The sequence below is a fragment of the Erithacus rubecula genome (assembly GCF_903797595.1).
Source record: "Erithacus rubecula genome assembly, chromosome: 5".
NCBI lineage: Eukaryota > Metazoa > Chordata > Aves > Passeriformes > Muscicapidae > Erithacus > Erithacus rubecula.
In genome coordinates this window covers 62,507,488-62,514,250 of record NC_136687.1, presented here as the reverse complement: position 1 = coordinate 62,514,250, position 6,763 = coordinate 62,507,488, and positions in this window count along the sequence as shown.

The following is a 6,763-nucleotide window of genomic DNA, read 5'->3' as shown; positions in this document are numbered from 1 at the left end:
TGAGGTCCTAGTATAGCTCCCACTGGGCAGCTGAGCTAAGGAGCATCTTTTGCTAAGGATAGTCAGGAGGATCAAGGTTTGCACTTTGGTGGAACCTAAATTTGGTATGTCTTAATTTTGTTTTCCCTTACGCTGGTGATTTGCAGTCAGGTGCTAAGAGCACTACTGTTTCTCCAATCCCTGCTCTGCTCCCAGAAAGGCAGGAAAATTCCCTCACAAACACTGGCAAAAGATTACTGCTGCCTCAACTTATTGCAGTACTTAGAGCTGTGGATCACAGCCCTGTAACTGGCCAGTGCACATGCAGGTGAGCAATGCCACATGGACAACAGTGAATGTATTGTTGCATGCACACTTTTGCCAGAGCAGCCCATTTCCAGGCATTGCCAGAACCCACCTCAACTGCCAGCTGCTTGTTCCTGAAACCCTTTCAGCTGTGCCAACACAGCTTTATGTGTTTGTTTGGGAACTGAATCCTGAGACTGATTTGGGTTAAACTGACTAAATGCTTTTCTTTTTAGAGTTTTACTCTAATACCTGTTACATTCCCTGAGCCTAATTCACAGGGCTGCCTTACAGACAGTTGTGTTGATAAAAGTTGTATGGCCCTTGAGAGAACAGGACAGGCAGCAAGGAAGAAAAATTTTTTGGAAGTAGCTTAAGTCAATCTTGCTGCCAAAGACAAACTTATAGCCTTATGATGGATGCTGCTGCTGACAGCTGAGCTGTTGTTGTTGTGTCCATCTCACAGTCAGCCTCTGCAGTGCTGCCACATCAATGTACTCATAACAATTTGCTCATCAACAGTGGTAAGCTAAAGGTTAAATTCAAAGAATCTAGTGGAAAGGGATGCCTCTTAAATTTGTGAAGCTTTTTAAAAGGAATTCCTGGCTCTTTACAGGCACAGGGCTGCTGAATTTGCAGAGCAATGCTCTTTGCAGTTGTGGAATAGAATCTGAATTAGCAGTGTATTTAAAGATGAGGTCCTAATTTAAATTTTTATGTTAATTTTAGTTTTCAACTGATGTCACACAAGTGTACAGCAGGAATAATTTTACTGAAATCACAGACATTGCTGTGTCCCTTGTGAAGTAATTTCTACCTGTGTAAAACACATATGAAATGTTACTAAATCAAGTCAGCATTTTTTATTGTCTTGACACCCATATTGCAGTGATGTAAATTGTTGCAATATGAGGCATCAGTGAATAAAATTGCACTAGAATAGAAGTCTCGTGTCAGAATTTGATCCCATATAAGTGTTTAGTACTGTTGTTTTAATGGAACATTGCAAAATTGAAAAATCATTAGCAGCCCTGCCAATGCTTTAGCATTTAAAAGGTCCTATTTTCTATTTCCCCATAGTCCCTTTATGCCACTCCATTAGTTTAAAAAGGCTATAAAGAGAGCACATTTAGCCACTTGGGAATATTTTCATTTCTGTGTTACTCTTGCCTTTGGCATAGTAGATATGTTAGGTTGTGGCTGAGGAGAAAGGGTCACGGCTGGCCCGCCCCCTTGTTCCAGCTATTCTTGGCTGCTGGAACAGCTCCTGGGGGCCCCAGGCTGCCAATTGTACAAAAATTGCTGGTAGCCTTAAGACTATTCAAGGAGTAATTAGCTACCAAATGTGGGTAATTGTGACAGAGTCTAGCTAAGACTGCTTTTGTCTAACAGACTAATTAAAGGCTGCACATATGAGGAGGAAAAAACACTTCTTTTAAGGAAAAGAATTATTAAGAAAGAAAATTTGATCTAGTATTTAAAAAAAAAGTTCTGTTTCTTCTAGCAGGATCCTAGAAGCTTTTGATAATTAATCTTGGAAGACAAAGCAAACTAGAGTTCTTAGATTGAATGCTTGATTATGGAACCCTTTCATGCATTTCTTTGATTTCATTTAATTTTTTTTTTTTTTTTTTTGGTAAAAACATTGTTCAGTGCAAGAACATTTTAAAATTATTTTTGACTATGAAAAATCAGGAGTTGTAATTGTGCTGTGAGATGTAGTTTGAATTTAAAGAAGCCCAGCTGGAGATATGCTATTGTGTGTATCTGATCTGTTTCTCCCTCTGTACAAAATGGAATGGGGAAGGGGAATAATCACCTGCTGGCCTGGCAAGACTACAGCCCTCCACGCATCAGTAGAGCTGTGTTTGCTGTAATTTGTACCTGTGCTCCTGCCCTCTGCTGCTCCTGCAATCAGCTGTGAGTAGTTCCATTCCAGCCCATTTATGTAGTGTGTGTCTTCAGTGCACTTTGATATTTGCTAATGCAATCATAAAATCTCACATCTCAGCTAAATTTTCTATGCCTTTAGCTGTGCTGCAGGCAATAGCAGGTTTCTGAACTGCAGGGGTCCCATCTATAGCTGATTATATTTACTCTTTCTCTACTCTGAAGTAGATCAGAGTTAAAAGGGAACAAGCGGAATGAGACCCTTGCATGAACAGCAGATTGAAAAGAAAACTATTCCCTTTCCATCCTCCTGCCCAGCTAAAACAGATTATTTTTGAAAACACTTTCTTGTGTTCTGAGATGCTGCAGTGTCTCTAATGCCCTCTCAGGCAGCACTTCCCAGCTACCAGCAGCCACCTGACCACCCTGAACATTCTGTTTCTTTCTCTTTGACCTGTAATATATCTCTCAGATACAGCAAACAACTTGCAGTGTCTTGCCTTGTGAACTGACCCACATATGCAGACATTCTGCAAAGTTCAAATCAGACTGAATTCCAGACATTTTACAGGTAGGAATACAAGTGTTACTTTGTTATGGCAGCTGCCATAAAACTCCTGTTTTATAGCCAGCTTCAAAGAGCAGCTGATACAGCCTTGTCTCCCTGTTTAAATACCTTCTTACTCCATGTCCTGAAGGTGGATTAAAAATAACATATTGCAACTGTGCTTCATGATTCAGAAAAAAGAGAACAAAGCTCTGTGACTTACTGCAGACCAGCTAGAATGGGCAGTTCATGATTTTCTTGCTGGGGAGCAGCAGAGTTTGTGGCTAATGCCTGCTCTTTCCTGCTGTATCCTCTCTGTTGATTTGCACTTGGGAGTTTGTCTAAGTGAGTTGTTCTGCCTTGGTGTGAGAGTTCCAGTGGATATGGGAGGAACATGCAGATCTTTGAACTGAAAATTCAGGTGTCTGAATGCAGATGAAAAAGCTCTTTGGTAAAGAGCAGCAGTGATACTGGTTTAACAGGACAGTCCAATCTGAAAGAGTCTTCGAGTGGCCTTGCTTTTGAGGTTGAGGATGAAAGTTCTGTGCATGATGTCTGTGGAAAGATGTCAGAAGGCCCATGACACAGAGTTTCAAGCAGTCTCTGTTTACAATCTGTAACAGCAATTCTCTTTCTCTTAGTATTAACAACTGGAAGCATCTTGAGAATGAAAGGCAATCATTGCAGCCCAAAGGAATGGAAAAATGTAGAAATTGTTCTGCAGCCTCATCACTTTCTGTACAGTTCAGGAAATAGGAACCCAAAAATAGGAACGGTGATGTCTGTACCTTTTCAAAAAGTCTGATGGCTGATTGTTGCAAAATATGGCATATATAAAGTTTTCTTAAGAAAGGGTGTTTTATATGTTTGATCTTTGTATACTGTCAAGGCTAAACAGCAAGAAAGGAGATTTAATCTGTGAAGCAGGCAGCAGCTAACATGATCTAAAAATCTTTTTTTTTCCTCTTGTTCATCTGTAGAGCTGTGTTTCCCATACCTACAGTTGGGCATCATGTAATGAGGATGAGTTCCTTCTTTGTTTCTTTTTACATTAAAGGATTAGTGTAATGCTTTCCATCTTTCCCAATAAGCTTGGAATTCTGTTTTCCCTTCAAGTAGCACAACTTCAAGTACTACCAGTGCCTGACCATTCTCTTGGTTCCAGCCCTCATGCAAGAGCTAAATGTTAGCCTGATGATCAGAGCATGCCTCAGAGAGGTTTGTGTTTGGCCAAGGAGATGGAGGACAGGGTAGGGCAGGACAGCTGCTTTCCATGGCTGTGCAAACAAATTGCCTTCAGCTGCCTGTGAGACCACAGGTACAGGCTCTAGGTATTTCGAGGGAGAAGTGCTTCTCTATTTTTAGATGAAATAGCATTGCCACTCCAGTTTATCTAAGTAGTCTGGCTACAGAATGCTGCTATATTTAGAAGTCACTTAATGCAAGAACAGCATCTTACAAAAAAGGTCACAGTACACTTCTCTGTTCTCTTAGTACTGAGTTTTACAATTTATGCTTAACCACTCTGTTAGTCTTTAATTACCATACACTTGAATGTAAATTTTCCCTATGTAATTTCCATTTCCATCAATATTTGTCTCAAATGTACCTATAAAGATTTTCAGAGTCATCTTTAGCTCTGAGCTCATCCAGAGGCTCTGATAGGCAGAAAAGGAAATGCATCCTGGTACCTGAAATTAGAATACTTATTGGTGCATACCAATGCATATTGCTGCACAAAATTAGTACCCTGCATTGTTCTGCCCACTCCTTTTCAAGGAATCCATTCCCTTATTAGGGTTGGATTGGCTGGCTAATGAGGGTGGATTTATGGCACGCAATCTGCACATCAGTAGTGAGATTTCTAAGGGGAAATGCACTGTGTAACACACTTCCACATCTGATTTTCATGAGTTTAAATAAAGAACCGATTCATAAAAAGACACACATCATTGTAAAGCAGTGAGGATCAAGGTCAGGCATGGATAGCAGGGGTACAGGACAAGGAGTCACTGAAGAACAGCAAAATAAGGGTAGGGTTACCCTAGGACAGGACCTGCTTCATTGTGCCTATGAATTAAATTGGTCAGCTTTGGATACACAATAGCTAGTGGGGAGACAAATCCATTCTAAGCAACTTCTGGCTTAGGAATTTGATGATGTATAAATGAAAAGAACTGTTCTTCAGGATAGAAGGTTTATAATTTTTTTCATCTATATTTCAGGAGTTGTAAATTATTATTTTTCCTTTCATTTTTTTTTCTTTTTCCTTCACACTTGCATGGGAATTTGCTTTCAATGAGAAAAGGCTGTGTGTGTGTGATATCAGAAATTAAAGTCTGCACTGTGTAGAAATGTGTTACAGAACACATGGAAACATGTTGCACCTTTAAAAAGCTAATCTGAAATGCCAGGAGATAAGAAAAACCTATCAGCATAAGTGTATGTAAGCACTTTGGATTTTCAAAAATTAATTTGGCATGAGGTTTAGACCTTTCAAATATCGGGGTTGAGCTCTGTGAGCACTATTAACTTGTTACTTCCTTGGAATGGCACACAAGAATGGCCAAAGAGAAATCAAAGCCAAATCTCTAAATTTTAAGGATATGCTACTATTTTTTTTTTTTTTTTTGTGTGTCAGAGAAAGCACACAATGTTAATTAAGCAAGGAGAATTCATATTGAATGTCATATGTCGTCCACACTTGCAGTGTTCCAAGCTGTGCTTAGCCTGTGCTGCGACTTAATATACGCAGTGGCATTGCACAGAACAGGTGGGAATCCACAGGCCCCAACACAGAAAAACCAGGCAGCCTTGGCAACACTTCTCCTGATATTTGTCATTTGGCTGTAACAAGACAGATTTGCTATTACACTTTCAGGTGTACAGTAGCAGGAGCTATTTTGTTACTAATTTGAATGATTTTAGTGGTGCATCCAACACAAATAAACCAATTTACCAGACAATCTGTCAGTAAAAATATTCTGAGCTTTGCATCAGCTTTGTCACTTGTGAACCCAACAGCTAATTGCCTGACAGAGATCTACATAAAAGCAGCAATATAGGTACAGATACTTACTTCCTATTTCCTAACTAGAGGAGATTGAAAAAATTGTCACAGCAGTAGAATAATGAGATTATTCTGCAATTCTGCAATTTTAGGCAAATATTCTGTTCATAGGAATAAACAGTTTGTTACTCAGTGGTTCACGAAGAATAAGAAACTGCTGAGATTTTCTGTCTGAAGGAGAACCACTCCCAAATTGAGCTTGCGTCTCTAAGCAACTTGAATTGTAACATGTAATTTAGAAGCACTTAAAAAATCTAATTCATGTGAGCCAGTACCCCATTATATACCCAGTATCATGTGTGTGCCAGAGGCTTGATGGACCAGTAAGGCAGATGATTCACTTGATTTGCTTATGTAGGTGGTTAGATTAGTGATACCACTAATTCCATAGGCTCTGTCTACATCTCCCTGTGTCATATTTGAATGTTGCCCCACCCATTTTACTGTCCTAGCTTGGAGCTGGCAGCTCCTGATGCCACCTACCCTGGGAGGAAGCCTGTGACCTAATCTCTCTATGGTGGAAGGTTCCCAGTGCAGCAGCTTAGCAAAGGCTTTCCAAATCAAGACTGGTGTGGGAAGATTGCTGCTTGGTTGGTCTGCTGTGGTTAAAAGTGCACCAACACCTAGTTCCAGAACAAGGTCAAGAAATTAAAGGAGGTCAGAACAAGTCAAGAATAGCAAGTTATGCTCAGGGGCTTCGTAGGGGAAAACATTCCTGGCTGAGATATGATGTTTCCTGTGAAGATTTTAGCAGGGAAGTGTACACCTGTGACATGACACTGTGTGTAGTGGGGAGAGCAGGGAATGAATCTCATTGCCTAGTGTGTGGTACAGAAGAACCTGATTTGTCACAATTCTGCTTTTAGGCAATGATATATATCAGGCAGCTCTGGAGTTTCCAGCCCCATTCCTCGTCTCTGACTCAGGCATTCAGTGTTCCTGTAGCTTGACTTCATTCCTGCAAGATTGCT